This window comes from Chiroxiphia lanceolata, chromosome 1 (assembly GCF_009829145.1).
Source record: "Chiroxiphia lanceolata isolate bChiLan1 chromosome 1, bChiLan1.pri, whole genome shotgun sequence".
Classification (NCBI taxonomy): domain Eukaryota; kingdom Metazoa; phylum Chordata; class Aves; order Passeriformes; family Pipridae; genus Chiroxiphia; species Chiroxiphia lanceolata.
Window position 1 is genome coordinate 153,696,812 of NC_045637.1, and position 16,249 is coordinate 153,713,060.

The window sequence follows — 16,249 nt, forward strand, 5'->3', positions numbered from 1 at the left end:
TCCCCCTCCAGCTCCAGCAGAAATCAGTAGGAGCAGGCCAAAAAACCTGCTTTCATTTCTTAAATCACCATTTTTCCATTCTTCTCCAGCTCCTGTCAGCGTATTAATGTTAATGTGGAAATCACTGGTGGCACCAGGGAGAGGGATTTGGATCAACCTGCTGCATGACCTTGGGAAAAATCACTCATTTTCCCTGTTTCTTGGCTCCCCTCCTACTTCTTCATATCAAGACAGGGATAGTCTTGATAGTTATTATGAAATAATTACATTCACAGTATATAAATGACAATGTACTTGCTGAGGTACATGGCAAGTCATGCATGAAAATTAATATGCAATGAAAATGCAATTTCCATTCCATTTCTGCTGCTGGGGGTTGAAAAACACATATTACCATCAAAAATAAAGACTGGGAAAGTGGTCACAAAAATACCAAATGCTATTTGCTATAAGAGCTGAAGAAGCTTTTGGGCCATGCTCTCAGGGACAGGGTGGGATTGTCGGGGTGCCCTGTGCAGGACCAGGAGTTGGATTCAATGATCCCTAAATGGATTCAATGATCCTAAAGATCAGGATGTTCTGTAATCATTATTATCATTGAAGATGCTATTGTTGAGCCAAACTTCCAACTTCATTTGGGTCAAAGACCTAAGGCACCCCCAAACCCGGTCTTCTTTCTATATTTAAGAGGAAAAATAAACCATGTCCTGTCCTATCCCGTCTCTCTCATTCCAAAGGACATAAAAAATGACAAGAAGCAGTCAAAGGCTTTTCCCTGTGGATGAGACTGTTCTTTTCTAAACTAATTTCAGTTGCTTTTGATTCCTGGCATGAAGCAAATTTCATTGTTCCACCACAAAACTTTAGAGATTAAAGAAAATGGTTTCAAATATTAAATCTAGGAGGGGAGGGGAAAAAAGTAATAGGGGGAAATCATTTTTAATAAACACTAAGAGGGTAAAGAATGATTGACTTGAAGTCATTAGTGCCAACACAAGCTGACTTTCTGTTAATGGGCCACCTTCAATACTAATTGCAACGAACACACGGCTCTGGTTTTCTCTTGGTCTAAAAGTGGTTTAGAAATCAGTGAACTAGTTTGAACTCCTTTAGTCCCTCTTAATACCTTCAACCTCTGCCCTCACTTGAGCTTTAAAAATGTATTTTCCATAAACACCTGCAAAGCTGCGGGCAGAGAAGCTGCATGAATGGTTTGAAGGCACAGATACGAGCCCGGGGCTGGAGCCAAGGTACACTGAAGTCAGTGGAAATTTCCACTGAACTCAATTGATTGACAATCAGAGTCTTCTGTTAATTTGGGGAAGCACCATGTCAGTGTTCAGAAGGGGATGTTGAGGTTCAAGCTGTACTCTGGAGAGCCCAGCAGCACCATTCACTACACGAAATAAGAGTTAACAACGAAAACACAGGCTCAGAGCTCGTGTCCTGAACTTTGGGGCCATTAATCTGGATTTCAGGCTGCACTGTGCCATCAAAGCACTTGGATTTATCTTCAGGAGACATTGCCATGTCCTATCCTTCCTGGGTCCCTGGTTGTCTCTGATAGATGTGTCACCTGCACTCATTTCAGATTCAAATCCACAGCATCAAAAAGAGAAAAAAAAATAAAGTTGCTTCAAGTCTCCACCAAACTGAGCCCTGCATTACATGGAAAAGTGCCTGGAGCACCAGGATGGCTATGGACATGAGAGGTGCCTGCTTGGGAACCAGCCAGGGACCTTCCAGCAAACAGTGGCTTCTCTCAAACCACCTTTCTTACCCTCACCTGGAGCCCAGGAGATGTATCCCTGCCTGGAGCAGAGCTCTGCTCTTTGGAAGCGTGGAAAGGGCTCTCAAAGGCTGGCTCTTACAAGAGCAGGAATGCTGATCACTTCCTAAAGCTCTTGTGCATCCTCCTCCTCTGTTTTCCATGCTAAGCAGTGCCCAAACACAGCCCAGGTACCTCTGATAGTGAAGAACAGCCAAAACACAGGGAAGCTGCTGCACCAGCTGCCTGTTGCTTTTGCTCCTGAACCAGACTGATGCACCAAATCCACCCAAGACACTTCTTTCCAGCGGCCTCAAGGCCCAGCCTCCCTCTCCTGTTGCTCCCAAACACTTGCCTGGTGTTTTCAACTCCCTTTTCTCCATCACCAGGAGTCCACAGCCCTCCCAGTGCAGGGTGAAGACCCCACATCCCTCGGTGTGACCAGCACCTCCCCCCACTTCCACCACATGCCCTCCCACTCCGAGCTTCTTACTCCATTATGAATGGCCAGGATCCAGAGGAAAATCCAGGGATCAGTGGAAACAGGGCTCATCACTACCTTTCACATTTATTTCTCACATTGTCAGAAAGAAAAACACAGTTTATTCCTTGCTCTGCTGTTGAATTACTTATATAAATAAGAGAAAGACACTCAAACTCTTGGATCTTCAGTCCCTGTCTGAAAAAAGGGGTAAAAAAAATCTGGCTTTACGGGTGCTGAGAGCATGAAATCCAGTAACACGCATGAAATCCTAACCTGTGGCAAGGATGAGGCTGCAAGAGGTATCTAACACATCTAACAGGCCAGACAGGCTGCATGAGATAAATCACATTTTATCTAATTTTAAATGGGATAAAATGCATCACGTTGGATTATGCTCAAAATTACATTTAGGAGTAAGGAGAGAACAAACTTAACATGCAAAAAGGACAAGATTTAATATTTCTACAGCGTAACTTGTTAATCAACTTTGTAACTTGTCAATCAACTTAGTAAATAATTACATGAATTTAGGTTATCTATATGTTCATTTAAACTTTTTAAAAAATCCAGTAACTCTTGAAGTTAAAAAAATAATAATAACTCTCTGCAAGTGCCAGGACAGCTCCCTTGGAAGGGACAGGACTGACAACAAAGCATGAATAAACCAAGTCAATGCAGATGCCCTTTCCAATAAATCTCAGACATTTGCCAGTGTCACATTTCCCCATGTAATCCCTCTGTGATTAATCATTTGCAGCAGAGATCACATTCCCATCTGGGGTAATTCTGAGCACGCCAAAGGAAAACTGGCAGCACTTGTAATTTTAATTATGTTGTTATTCATTCAGTTTTTCACTGGTTTGCGTTTGGGGGGAAAGAGGCAGAAGTGCACAGACCTGTCAGATAATGCAAATAAATCACTGCCCGGGAGCCAAACTCGGCCATGCAGCCACCCAAGGCCTCCTGCCCACTCCTGTCCCCTCCACTTCCAGTCTCTGCCCAACACCTGCTTTCCCTGGACAAGCAAAGAAGTCCCTCGCAGTGGGAACAGCCACAGGCTTCTCCAGATCCTCTTGGGAGTACTGGGAGGTGGAGCTCGTCAGGAGAGTCAGCAGGAGATGGAGAGTCCTGGTGGTGGTGCCACAGAATCCCAGGATGGGTTGGGTTGGAAGGGACCTTAAAGATCATCTCATTCCACCCCTGCCATGAGCAGGGACACCTTCCACTATTCCAGGTTGCTCCCAGCCCCGTCCAACCTGGCCTTGGACATTTCCAGGGATCCAGGAGCAGTCACAGCTTCTCTGGACAACCTGTGCCAGGGCCTCACCACCCTCACAGCCAGAAATTCCTTCCCAATATCCCATCTATCCCTGTCCTCTGTCAGTGGGAAGCTATTCCCTGTGTCCTGTCCCTCCATCCCTCGTCCCAAGTCACTCTCCAGCTCTCCTGGAGCCCCTTTAGGCCCTGGAAGGGGCTCTCAACTCTCCCTGGAGCCTTCTCTTTTCCTGGTGAACCCCCCCAGCTCTCCCAGCCTGGCTCCATCTCCTGACCTCCTGTGGTTCACTGTGCTCTGCTGGCTCATGGGTTGGTCTCATGTTGCTTCATCGATGCTGATCAGAACCTGGAAAGCCTTCAACAACCCCTGAGGAGTCAGAGGTCTCCCCCCATGGCCTATTGCCCCCCCCAAGCCATCAGCAGCCTGTGACGATGCTCTTTGGCAGGAGAGGACAGAGGTGGCAGGTTATTCTCTGTCCAAGCCTTTCACTTGGGTGGTTAGAAAGGGAATCCTGCCCACCCTGACTCTGGGCAAAGTGCAAAAAGCACCGTGCAATCCATCTCCTAAAACATTCCTGAGGCAAAGGTGGCCACGAGTTGCACACCTGCATAAAGGAGACTTTGGGGATGTAAAGCCCAAGTGAGGATAAACCTAAACCCAAGAGATCACCAAAGCCCAAACACAGATTTAGAAGCACAGAGGTTCTCTCAATACCACATGAATGCCCACCATGCTCCTGTTTGCTCGTTTTCTCAATCCTCTTTTACCCTTTCTTTGCCCAAGTCAAAAAATGTTGATTTGGGGTATTTTTCTTGCCTTTAGATCTCACGTTTCCAGGATTTTCTCTACAATACCAACTTCTAAGCCTTGCACTCCTTCCTTTCCTGATAGGAAGGGCAACATTCACAGGGAACTTCCCGTTTCTGGATCCTGAGCTTTCAAAGAACATCACTAAAACAGAAGCTGCAGATAAAAATCAAGGCAGTGCTGGTATTACTCCAGTTTACATGACATCTCTACGTGTATTGTTCTATCTAAAAACATCAGGAAATGGAATCCGTGGGTGGGGAGGGAAGCTGGTGGGTCTTCAAATGGGAAGTGTGGGTTTCCTTTGATGCTTAAAATCCTGCTGAGGGGAAGCAGCAGTAACCCCCTGCTGCCCTCCTGCTTCCAAGAGCCTCCCAGGGAACGGACAGCTTGGAAATAGCACCAGTGTCCGGTGTCAGCTGTGGGCTGGGTGACATCAGATGGGCTCTGGTGGGGGCCCGGGAGCCACCCCAGCAGACAGTGGGCTCCGAGGGTGAAATGCACACCAGCACACCCAGAGCTCCCTGCCCATCACAGCCCTAAATCAGGAGTAAGCACAGATTTGCACCAGCTCATCAACCCGAGATCCCAGAATTTATCCCGAGCCTGTTTCAGCAGAGCAGGAACAGGATCTGTGGCCGAGGAGCTGGGCTCAGGGCTTGGCTTGGGCTACTCTGAATTCCACTTCAGTGAGGGACAACCCATTTTGGCACGTTCAAAGGTCACTGGATGAGCTTTCTGTGGTGGATCCATCTCCCACACTGGAGATGTCGGACGCCGAGACCCTGCGACACACTGAGCCTGTTGCAAGGAGCTTCTAACTCAGTCCAGAGTAAGGCTGGCCTGCATTCCCTGCCATCTACTACCTCCATCATGATCCAACACCCACAGGAGATTCCTTTAAGGGAAAGTTCACAGCAGGTCAGGGGCTGACATGGTGTCAAACACGGTGAGCAGCCCCCGGGGGAAACGGCTCCGCTCGAGGCAAAACCATCTCACAACTCTGACCTTCAGGGCAGGGCTAAAAATGTACCAACGGACTCAGAAAGGACCTGCCTGACCTCGTGCTCCCATTATTAATCCTTTATCGATAACCTGGGCATTTCCAGTGACTGGTAGCAAACAGGAGCCAAAACATTTAGGCAATTCCAAAAAGAACCAAGAATAAATCACATGGTTTGTGAAATCTGCTGGGCAAGGCAGTCAGACCACCTTCCAGTCACATTAGTAGCACACACTTATTGAAAAACATGGGAGACTGAAGGCACTTTGATGATTTCTATGCTTAAAGCACATATTATCTTTCCTCCTGGATATAAACAGACCTGTTGCTTGCAAAGCTCATCCCTCTTTTAAGCACTTTCCAACAACACACCAATAGCTCCAAGAGCTCCATGCAGCAAAGGGACTTCATCCTACTTGGGTTTTCTTGCAGCATGGGGGTTTCACTTCAGATTCCGCCCTCAGTGGAGCTCTAAAACCACCCCAGAAACTTCCAGAGGCCTAAAATTGGTCAGATCAGCCCCTCAAGAATCCATGGCAGCACCTTCCCCTTCTGTTTTTCTGAGCCTAAAGGCAGCAAGGCTGATCTGAAGTAAGAAAAGGCTAAAGCACCAGGGAGGTGTCAGGCTCATAGTGATGCTCATTCCTGCTCTGTAGGGGTGAGAATGAAGAAGACAAATGGAGGGAAAAGGCAAAAATTCTGGATTTGCCACCCTGGGGACAGAAAAGGAGTGATTTAAATTCTGGCAATTTCACCACAAAAAATTTCCTTACAAATTTCGCCCGACTGGCCTTCACTTTACACACAGCCCTGGAGGGAAGCAGCTGTGGCAGATCCCAGAAAAAAAAAAAAAAAAAAGCAGACTTGCAGAGACAGGAATGGTCTGGGTTCAGCACACGTGATTTCCTATGCGAGGCAGCCGCGGGATCGCAGCTCCCACACGGACGAAGAATTCCCTCGGTGACAATCGGCAGCGGCTCCGACCTAAGCCCTCGTATTTTAACAAGTGGACGTCATTGTCATCACAGTCACTCCACCCCATTGAGCTGGAGGGCCCAAAATAGCCTCAGCTGTCGGGCTCCATCTCCCCCCATCCCTCGTCAGAGCCCTTGGGAGGACCGGGAGGAGGGTGGGGGGTTGCAGAGTGAATCTGCGCTGACACTGGGCAGGAACTCAGAAGGGGAGGAAAAAAGCCCTGGCTGGAGAGAAAAGCAGCTCTGAGATTATGCCCTGGAAATGAAACTTTTCAAAGCCCTCCTTGCTGCCACTTCTCCACAGGAACCACATGTTTTCCAGGCTTTCCAAGCACTGCTGTCTCAAATTTGGGGACAAAAGGTATCCAGCAGAATCGACAGCTTTAAACCTGATTTTTCTCTTTTCTCCTCTCCTCTGGAGGATGATCTTTGCTCATTTGATTACGTGGCCAGAAGTAATTAAGCAAAACAATCCACATTTGGTTTGGAGCAGAGGAAGGATGGATTTACTCCCTGTACCTTCAGCTTCATCCCCCAAATATGTTTCATAAAGCAAGACATACCCCAGCACGGCACAGAAACAACCTCACCCCTCCCTCAGCTACCAACACTCTCCACTTCCTGCTGGAAATCAGCATCCCCGAAATCCACCTCTCCTTAGCTGAAGGCTGAAGTCTTACCTGGAGTCTTGTCTGAGTCTGAGGAGAACAAAGCTCTGGGCAGGGCAAGAAAAAGCCGATTCCTACTGAGATGACAGAAGGGGGAAGAGGGAAGAGGGGAACAGAGGACATGGGGAGACCATGTTGATTTGGGTTTCCCCCCCCTTTCCCCCTCCAGGAAAATAAAACAGAAACCCCAGCGGTGGCAGGGACGTGCGGCAGAAGGTCCCCCCAAGTCCCCCAGCAGTGGCTTTGCTGCCCGGGGTTAGGCTGTGCCACCCCCTCCTCCCCACCCCTCCCCTGGGTTGTCCTCCCCCAGTCAAATTGCTGACGTGCTTTGCTTTCCCTCCGCAGCCCAGCTCCAAAATAGCTCTGGGTGTCATTTACCGGGGAGATTAAATTTCCTGCAGGACAGGGGCGAAAGGGCAGCGTTTTAGGGACTCGCTGGGACACTCCAGCAACAGGAGGGGGGAAAAAAAAAAAACAACCCACCATCAGAGGTGTGTTTTTCGGTGATCTGGGGTCAGGCTGCTGTGCAAAGGTGGGTCAGAACTGCTCCTCAAGGCTCCATCCCCAAGCCAAGTGCTGGGTGTGATGTGGGGAGCCGGGAACAGGCAGCTGCCGACTTATCAGCATTACACACTGCACGGGAATTCTTCTCCAAAGGCATCAGATCAATAGTAGGTTTATTTATAACCTCCCAGGCAGGAGCTGTCACAATGGCAAAAAAGCCCAGCAAGTTAATAAACCTAAGCGTGTATCTCCATTTCTTAACCCTATATATACACATATAGGTTATGTATCTCCTCACCTTTATGCCTCAGGAATACAGAGTGTCTGCAAAAATGGCCTGAGCTGCACCTCCAGCCCATCTCAGAGGCTCAAGATTTTAATTTCCATATTTACCAGTAAAATTTCTAAATTTTTAAACAATTTCCTGAAAACGGAGTTCACACCGACTCTTATTAGCAATCACAGCATTTTAAATTTAAAACTAATTTCTGCTAAGGACAGAGGAGGTAGAAAAGAGCCCAGCAGGCTTCCCCCACAGCCACTTCAGCTCTGTGCAACTGTCAGGGGTGAACTGCAAGACACGCTTATTTTTGGCAGTAAACAAAGCAGATAAGGTGCTGCACAGTCCAAGGGTCTGAAGACAGTGATATGTTGTGTTAAATCACTTTTCAGGGCACAAAAAACACCATCAGGGCAGCAAAAGGGAGTTTTATTTGGGGTTTTGAAAGCAGTGGTTGAAAAAAGGCAAAGAATCCCAGAATGGTTTGGTTTGGAAGGGATCTTAAAGCTCATCTCATCTTCAAAACCCACCATAAAGTTATAGGATTGAGGGGAAAGGAGGTTTCTGCCTTTGAGAAAGAGCTCAGAGACAACACTTTATGACCTCCACACCTTTGTCTTTTGTAAAGGACCACCTGTATTTACTAGAATTTTAAAGTCATTTTTACCACTGGCATGATTAGCAGCTCCATAACTACTGGTACACAGGTTGCTGGACCCACGTGGGTGGTGCTTCTCTGAAAAGCAGGACAAACAGCAGCAAAATTCTCCACCATCCATCCAGACATAACTAATGAGCTCCTTGCAGGCTCCACCACCAGGCCCTTGAAGGGGGATCAGGTAATTAATATGTGGTAATGGCTATTTGGAGATGCTAATTCTTAGACAAATGCAACTGCATCGGTCCCACTTGGCAGCCCTGGGACGGTGACACCAAAGCCTCTGCTGTGCTTCCAAACCAGCCTCTCTGGGTCCTGTTCACTTCTGAAATGAAGGCAACATGTTTTGGGAGGGCTCCCAGATGGGCATTTTGTGTCTGTGCTTCAGAGAGAAGGACAAGAAATGCTTTCTTGTTTTCATGGAATCATTAAGGTTGGAAAAGCCCTCAGAGACCATCAAGCCCAACCATCAACCCAGCACTGCCAAATCCACCACTAAACCACGTCCACTTAAACCCCTCTTAAAAACCCTCCAGGGATGGCGACTTCAGCATGTCCTTGGGCAGCCTGATCCAGTGCTTGTCAACACTTTCAGGGAAGAAATTTTCCTTAATATCCAAATTAAACCTCCCCTGGCTCAGCTTGAGGCCGTTTCCTCTCCTCCTCTCCCTTGTTCCCTGGGAGCAGAGCCTGATCCTCCCTCCTGTCAGGGAGTTTTAGAGAGTAAAAAGGTCCCCCCTGAGCCTCCTTTTCTCCAGGTTTTGGGGTTTTTTGGATGCTGTGACTTGCCCTAATTATCCTGAATTGAGTGGATTGCCCGAGATACCCCAACAGGCCACTAAAAATGAGAATAAATTAAATACCCCCTGTGCCAATGAGTTATTTATTTACTCAGGAACTACAGCATGTCACAGGTTTAAAACAGAAGGAGAATCTATATATGATGGGCTAATAAAAACTCAAATTTGTAGAGAGAATGATGAAAGAGTTGAAAGCACCTGAATTTGTAGGAAAACAAATCAAATGTCACCGGGCACAGAACTGCTCCCTTCCTCCCTGAAAAACCAACAGGCAGCTTTTCCACAAGTGTTTTCTTCCCACTCCAAACATCAGGGAAATGTGCTTTAAACAGCAACTTAAAGCAGTTTTAAAATACAGAAAAATCTTTCCTTGCACTTAGAAACTGGATCTTCGAGCTCCAGAACTGCTCATCCAGACTCTTCAGCTGGAAGTAAAAGGATGCCAAATGAATTTAGTCATAGTTTGCAGACACTTAAACAAGCTGTGCTTGGGTTTTCTCCAAAAAATCAATTAAATTATTTGAATTATTATAACTAGCAAAGCCTGAGGCATAAGATCTTATTACAATATTCCTCTTAAGTACTAGATTTTTTGCATTAAAAAGCAGATTTTTGTCAAAAAAATTATTCCTCCTCCTCCCTGAAGGAGAATTTCATTTGATTTTTCTCCCATGTGATAGTGCCCAAGAATCTAAAATTTATTCCATTATTCTTCTCAGTATTTTTATTCACTTTTTACAGACAACTAAAAACCCCCGATGTTTTGTCTCCTTATCTCACACTAAGTCAGAAAAATAATAAACAGTAAAATAAAAATCAATATTAATAAAAGTTTCGCCCACAAATAACCCACAGAAAGAGATTTCTTCTTTTTCCTACCACATTTAATTCTCTTTTAAACATCATCAGCAGTTCCTTAAAGCACTTCTAACATAAAGGAGCACATTCCCAAAATAAAGGCTACATATACCTGGAAATGTTGACTGATAGTCATGGAGAACACAGAAAATTGTTATATAAAGGCAAATCTAAGTATTCCTTCGAATTAAAAAAATAAAAGAGATGCTGAATTAATTAATAACATCTTGCCAAGACTTCCAAAAAAAGCTGATGAAGGTTCCTACATGTTTTTTGGTGCTTCCCTGCTCTTAACATGAAACATTTTTCCACGTATCTAATCCAAATTCCCTCACTGCAAAATAATTATTCCTCCACTGCAAAATAATTATTCCTCCACTGCAAAATAATTATTCCTCCACTGCAAAATAATTATTCCTCCACTGCAAAATAATTATTCCCCCACTGCAAAATAATTATTCCCCCACTGCAAAATAATTATTCCCCCACTGCAAAATAATTATTCCCCCACTGCAAAATAATTATTCCCCCACTGCAAAATAATTCCTCCACTGCAAAATAATTCCCCCCCTGCAAAATTCCTCCTGCATTTTTACCCTGTATATCCCAAACAGGATTCCATTTTGTCCAAAGACACTTGGAGACATTTGAAGACACCTCTCCACTTGTCTCTGTTCTGAGTGTCCCCAACCTGCTCCTGACCCGCTGGTTATTCCCATCTCTCCCATCTGGACTGACTCCATGTACCTGAGAAAGAACCAAACCCTCTGGCTGCTGCCTTATCCAGGCAGATCAGAAGGATTCCTTTGGACATTTGTACATCCCACTGTGGATTTTGGCCCGTTTCAAACCACCTGGGGAGTTGTTGATCCCAAACCCTCCACAGAACTGCACCTGAGCAGCATCTTCCCCTGCTGGCATCGAGGCCTAGACCAGGATTTTAACTTTTCCAGAGTTTTTTCATGAATTTGGGATGGTGGAACTCTGAGCTTGACTTACCAGAGCCTCAGGACACGCTGCTAAAATCAGGTTTTCAGCAAAAATACCATCAGGGCACTGAGGGCAGAACCTGTTTGGTTCTGCTTGACCAACCCTTCCATTTTGACACGAAATCCTCAACAATTACAGTGAATAAAGCTCTGCACCCGTTCTACACCACAACCCCAAACTGGCTACAAGACTCTCATAGACAAGAGTGCCAAGTTTATTTTATTTTTCAAATTCTACTCACATTGACTTGTGTCCTCTCTTCCTACAGCACTGGGGAATTTAGAGACACGGAAAAAGCTCCACCAGGTCAGCTGCGACTCTTCTCTTCAGCATCTTTTCTGTGCTTACAAGGTAAATTTTACTTTTTATTCCAACACCTTTCTGGGACTACAAATTTCTATTCCTTTCCTTTTCTTTTACTTTTTTTTTTACCATTTGAAAGACAGAAGTTTATTTGCCTTTCACTGGTTTTCCACCATCAGGGGTTTCATTATTAATGTAACCTCAGATCTCTCCATCATCTGGAATATCACAAGCGCTATTAAAAGAGTTCATGAGCTCCAGCCCATTCCAAAACATTTTTTTATGTACTTTCTAACCAATTTCTTACCTGTTAGAGACAGAGATATTCACCCTGTTTTTACAGGGTACTGTGATACTCACCTGGTTGCAGCAGATTTGAAGGATACAAAAATAAAATTAAAATAAAATAAAACCCCCAATCAAATACATTTTAACATCTCTCCTGCTTTACTGAATATTCAACCACTTTCATAGTAAAAAAAATTCTTCTTAATATCTATCCTCTTTTAGGTAAATCATTACCAGTTTTCCCCTCTTTGAACACATTCCTTGGAGATTCCCCCTTTAACTCTGTCCAGGAAAGCTTCTTGAGTATTAGGTGGGTCACCCTTGACATACAGGGAAAAACTGCCCTGCTCCAAGAATTAGTTTCTCCATGGATTTATTCTCTAGATGAAATAAAACATCCTGCTGATAGAGGCACACACAGGGGATTTACATCTCCTTTTCCACTGAGGACACTGGAATTGCCACAGGAAAAAATCCCACACTGTAGAAACAAGTCCAGAAAAGTTGTGGACTCCCCATCCCTGGAAACGTGCAAGGCCAGGTTGGGTTGGGCTCTGAGCAACCTCAGAAATAGTTCTATTACAAAAAAAAAAAAATACAGAATCATGGAACGATGGAATGGTTTGGGTGTGAAGGAACCTTGAAGCCCATCTTGTTCCACCCCCTGCCATGGGCAGGGACACCTCCCACTATCCCAGGTTGCTCCACGCCCTGTCCAAACACTCAGCCAACAGCAGGACACCAGAAGAAGCCTGAGGTTGATTTGCCTCGTGAAACACCTTTTACACAAGAACTTTAACCCATTTCAGAGAATTACCCCAACAGAGTGTCTGTTTTTAAGTGCTTAAGCAGCACCACAGACATCACTGGGATCAGGCAGCCACTCCACAGTCACCCACATCAACGTCCTCCCTGCTCTCAGTTAGGGAAGAGGTGTCAGCATTGATAAAATTGTCTCCTTTCCTCATCCCAAGCCCTCCCCAGCGACTCAGCTCATCCCAGTGCCCACAATCCCTGCTCTGGACGGGTCAAAGGCTGGAGTGTCACCTCAGCCTTTCCTCTGCCCCTCCAGTTCTCCCACCTCCCACATCCCCACGGGCAGAGACACCACTGCCCCTCTTCCTGGGCATCCTCCCTGCCCCAGGACAATGAATGCTTCACCCAAAAATGCCCCAGGACAATGAATGCTTCACCCAAAAATAAAGCTTCCATGGCCACATTATTATTGGGTGAGGCCAGCCCTGCTTTCCAGGGAATTCCTAATGGAGGGCATGTGCTATGCATTACTCACTTTGGACATGCTGGAGAAGCCAATACTGACGTTTAACCTCCAAATTCTTCCAACAGTGAGTTATCCAAGTGCAATCCAGCCTGTGTCAAAGGCTGAGTCAGACACACACGTGGCATTCTCAGCTCTGGATTAAGAAAAGTGGTTATCAAGAGCTGATACAATAGGGAAGATTTAGATCAAAGGGTGACAACCAGGCTATTTTTATAAATAAAGCTATCTTAAATATTTTATTGGTATGAAAATTACCTTGAATTATTTTTAAATTGTTTCAAGGTATAAATAATTAGTTTGGGTTTGTTTTTTTTTAAATTGCTCTCTGGAAGGCAGCAAAGGTCCATCAGGAAAGAAGGAGCAAGGACCAAAGTTTTTATTCAAGTGTGCTCTTCTGAAAGAGACTTATGCTTTTAATGACATTTATACAATTATCTGTACAACTACTGGTTGTAGTCAGTGGCACTTACAGAGGTTTAGTGTGATTGTGTCCCAACAGGATGCACATCCACACCCTAAGTGTCTGCACAAAGGGTTTTTAATCCTAGTAAAGCAATTTCTTTCCAGATCACAATAGAATTCAGTGTTTAAACTCTCCTGAGCTGGAGCCCAGGTCAATAATTTACAAGGTAATTAAGCATCCAGGAAAGCCTTCACTCACACACCTCCCCATCCCCAGCTCTTCTGCACAGTTCTGAATAATTGGACTGAGTTTTGAAGTGTTTCTGTTTAAAATGGAGTGTAACTTCACTTACTGATAAATGATGCCCCTGCTGAACAGAGGGAAAATAATTCTCTCCTGCTTAACAGTGGTCTCAGCTGAGCTGGACTAACTCTGAACTGTTTGGGCAGCAACAGTAGCACAAACAATAAAGGACACCATTCCCAAGGGCTGTTCATGGATAAACACGGGGATAAGATCTGAGAGAGGGACTTTTTACAAGGGCATGGACTGATGGGACAAAGGGGAATAAATTTAAATTGACAGAGGGCAGGTTTAGATCAGACATGAGGAAGAAATTCCTCCCTGTGAGGGTGGGGAGGCCCTGGCAGAGGTTGCCCAGAGAAGCTGTGGCTGCCCCTGGATCCCTGGAAGTGTCCAAGGCCAGGTTGGAGCAACCTGGGCTCATGGAAGGTGTCCCTGCCCATGGTAGGGGGTGGCACTGGATGATCTTTAAGGTCCCTTCCAACCCAAACCATTCCATGATACAACCAAGCAATTTCTCATAGCTCCAAAACTCATCTACATCCCTCAAACTAACAGTTTATCAACAAAGTTAAAGCTTTATGTCATAAATTCTCTCAAAGTCAGAATGCCCACATAGCTCCTCCAGTAATAACTTAGCCAAGGCACAAGGATCTGGGAATTCTGCCCCACAAGCAACAGTAGAAAGTATTTTTTTTTATTTATTCAAATTCACTGTGCATCTTTTGCAACCCAACACTCTTGAGATTATATATATACATATATATATATATGTACCTAAATAACATGATTCCTCAGCTCCAAATCAGAGGTCTCCTCGGAAAGTGGAGTGATTTTGCACTGTGAAAACATGGTGTTTTCATTTTTATACAGGATTATTATTCAAATCAGAACAGCACAACCAAATTTCACAGCTTCCCCAACAGCAGCCTATCAAACAAACGTGTATTTAAATTGCTTTCAATTAACATTATTTAAAAAAAAAAAAAAAAAAAATCAACCTAAGATACCGACCACTATCAGATTAATTTGGCAGGAAAACCTTCCCCTGGGACTATTTTCCAAAGTATCTCCACAGGCAGGCTGCCAGCATAGTTCTACTAAAATAGTTGCAACTATTCCATTACAGGTGTTTTGGAGCCAGTACCAAAGCAACCAAGCAGCAGTTAAATAAGAGCAGAGATACCAGTCAGCAGGGGGATGTTTCTCTACTCATCTTGCTTTGGAAATCCTCTTCTCTGTGGAAAAGGAGGAAAAAGAGAGGAGGCTTCTTGTAGTGTCTCCAAATTAATTTATAAAACCTGTGTCTAAACAGCAACAACAATAGAAACCTGCTCAGAATAGGTAATTTGAGGTATTGGACACGTATAGGTCAGCTGAATGTAGAAATCACAGCTTTAAGTTATTTAAAGCACCGTGAAAGTTTTTGTGTTTTCCACTAATGAAAAACAAGAGTGTAAATTCTTTTTTCCCCTGCATGTCACAAGAAAAGGAAACGCTTAAGAAATTTAAACTTTAAACCAAACGCTTAAGAAATTTAAACTCTAAACCAAGTGAAGTTTTTCCCCCTGTGAGGTTTGGAATGTCACACTCAACCCCACAGGACAGACCGGCCCAATCCTGGTATCACCTGTGCAGTGCTTGACTTGTGCCCAGAAACACGTTCACAAACTGTGCAGGAGGGGATTAATTCCATGGACAGTGCAAGTAACAACAGGGATTGGCAGTTTGTGCTCCATCTGGTCCTGGAAAACAAGTGCAATCCCAGCCCCTGCCACCTGCCAGGCTGGCACTGCAGATCTGTGTCACCAGAGGAACCTCCCTCAAGGACATGAAGTGAATAAAGTGCTATTACACACAAATCCACGCTATAAAGGGTCTCCAAGTAATTGATATTTGCCCAAATTCATCTCACTGAGCAAGGGAGAAGGGAATGGAGCTCTGCCTGTCAGTGGTTTGCAAAGCTCATTGTCTTTTAGGACATTCAGCATAAAGGAATTATAGAATCCCAGGATGGGTTGGGCTGGAAGAGAACTTCAGGATCATCTCCTTCCACACCCTGCCATGGGTAGGGACACCTTCCACTAGCTCAGGTTGCTCCAAGCCCCGTCCCACCTGGCTTTGGACAATTCCAGGGATGGGGCAGCCACAGCTTCTCTGGGCAACCTGTGCCAGGGCATCACCACCCTCACAGGGAAGAATTCCTTCCCAGTATCCCATCTAACCCTGCTCTCTGGCAGTGGGAAGCCATTCCCCCTTGGCCTGTCCCTCCTTCCCTTGTCCCCAGTCCCTCTCCAGCTCTCCTGGAGCCCCTTTAGGCCCTGCAAGGGGTTCTCAGGTCTCCCTGGATCCTTCTCCAGGTGAACACCCCCAGCTCTCCCAGCCTGGCTCCAGAGCAGAGGGGCTCCAGCCCTCAGAGCATCTCCTTGGTCTCCTCTGGACCTGCTCTAACAGGTCATTCCAGCAATCCATGATTCCCCTCAGTAACACTCCATGAAGTCCTTACTAAAGGCTGTCCTTTATTCTCAACTACTTGATGCAAATCCACATTTTCTGTGTGCTCTCACCTTCAGAGTCAAAGAGGTTTCTCAGCCCCAAGT

General features: G+C 45.4%; 1 protein-coding gene across 1 annotated transcript in view; it reads right to left on the reverse strand.

Annotated features, from left to right (window-relative positions):
- The window catches only part of OBSCN (obscurin, cytoskeletal calmodulin and titin-interacting RhoGEF), a 184,195-nt gene extending 176,999 nt beyond the window's left edge, over positions 1–7,196 (reverse strand). The window contains exon 1 of the mRNA XM_032686197.1: positions 6,993–7,196. The gene's annotated coding sequence lies outside the window, so the exon portion shown is untranslated. The remainder of the gene's footprint in view (positions 1–6,992) is intronic.
- Between the last annotated feature and the right edge of the window lie 9,053 nt (positions 7,197–16,249).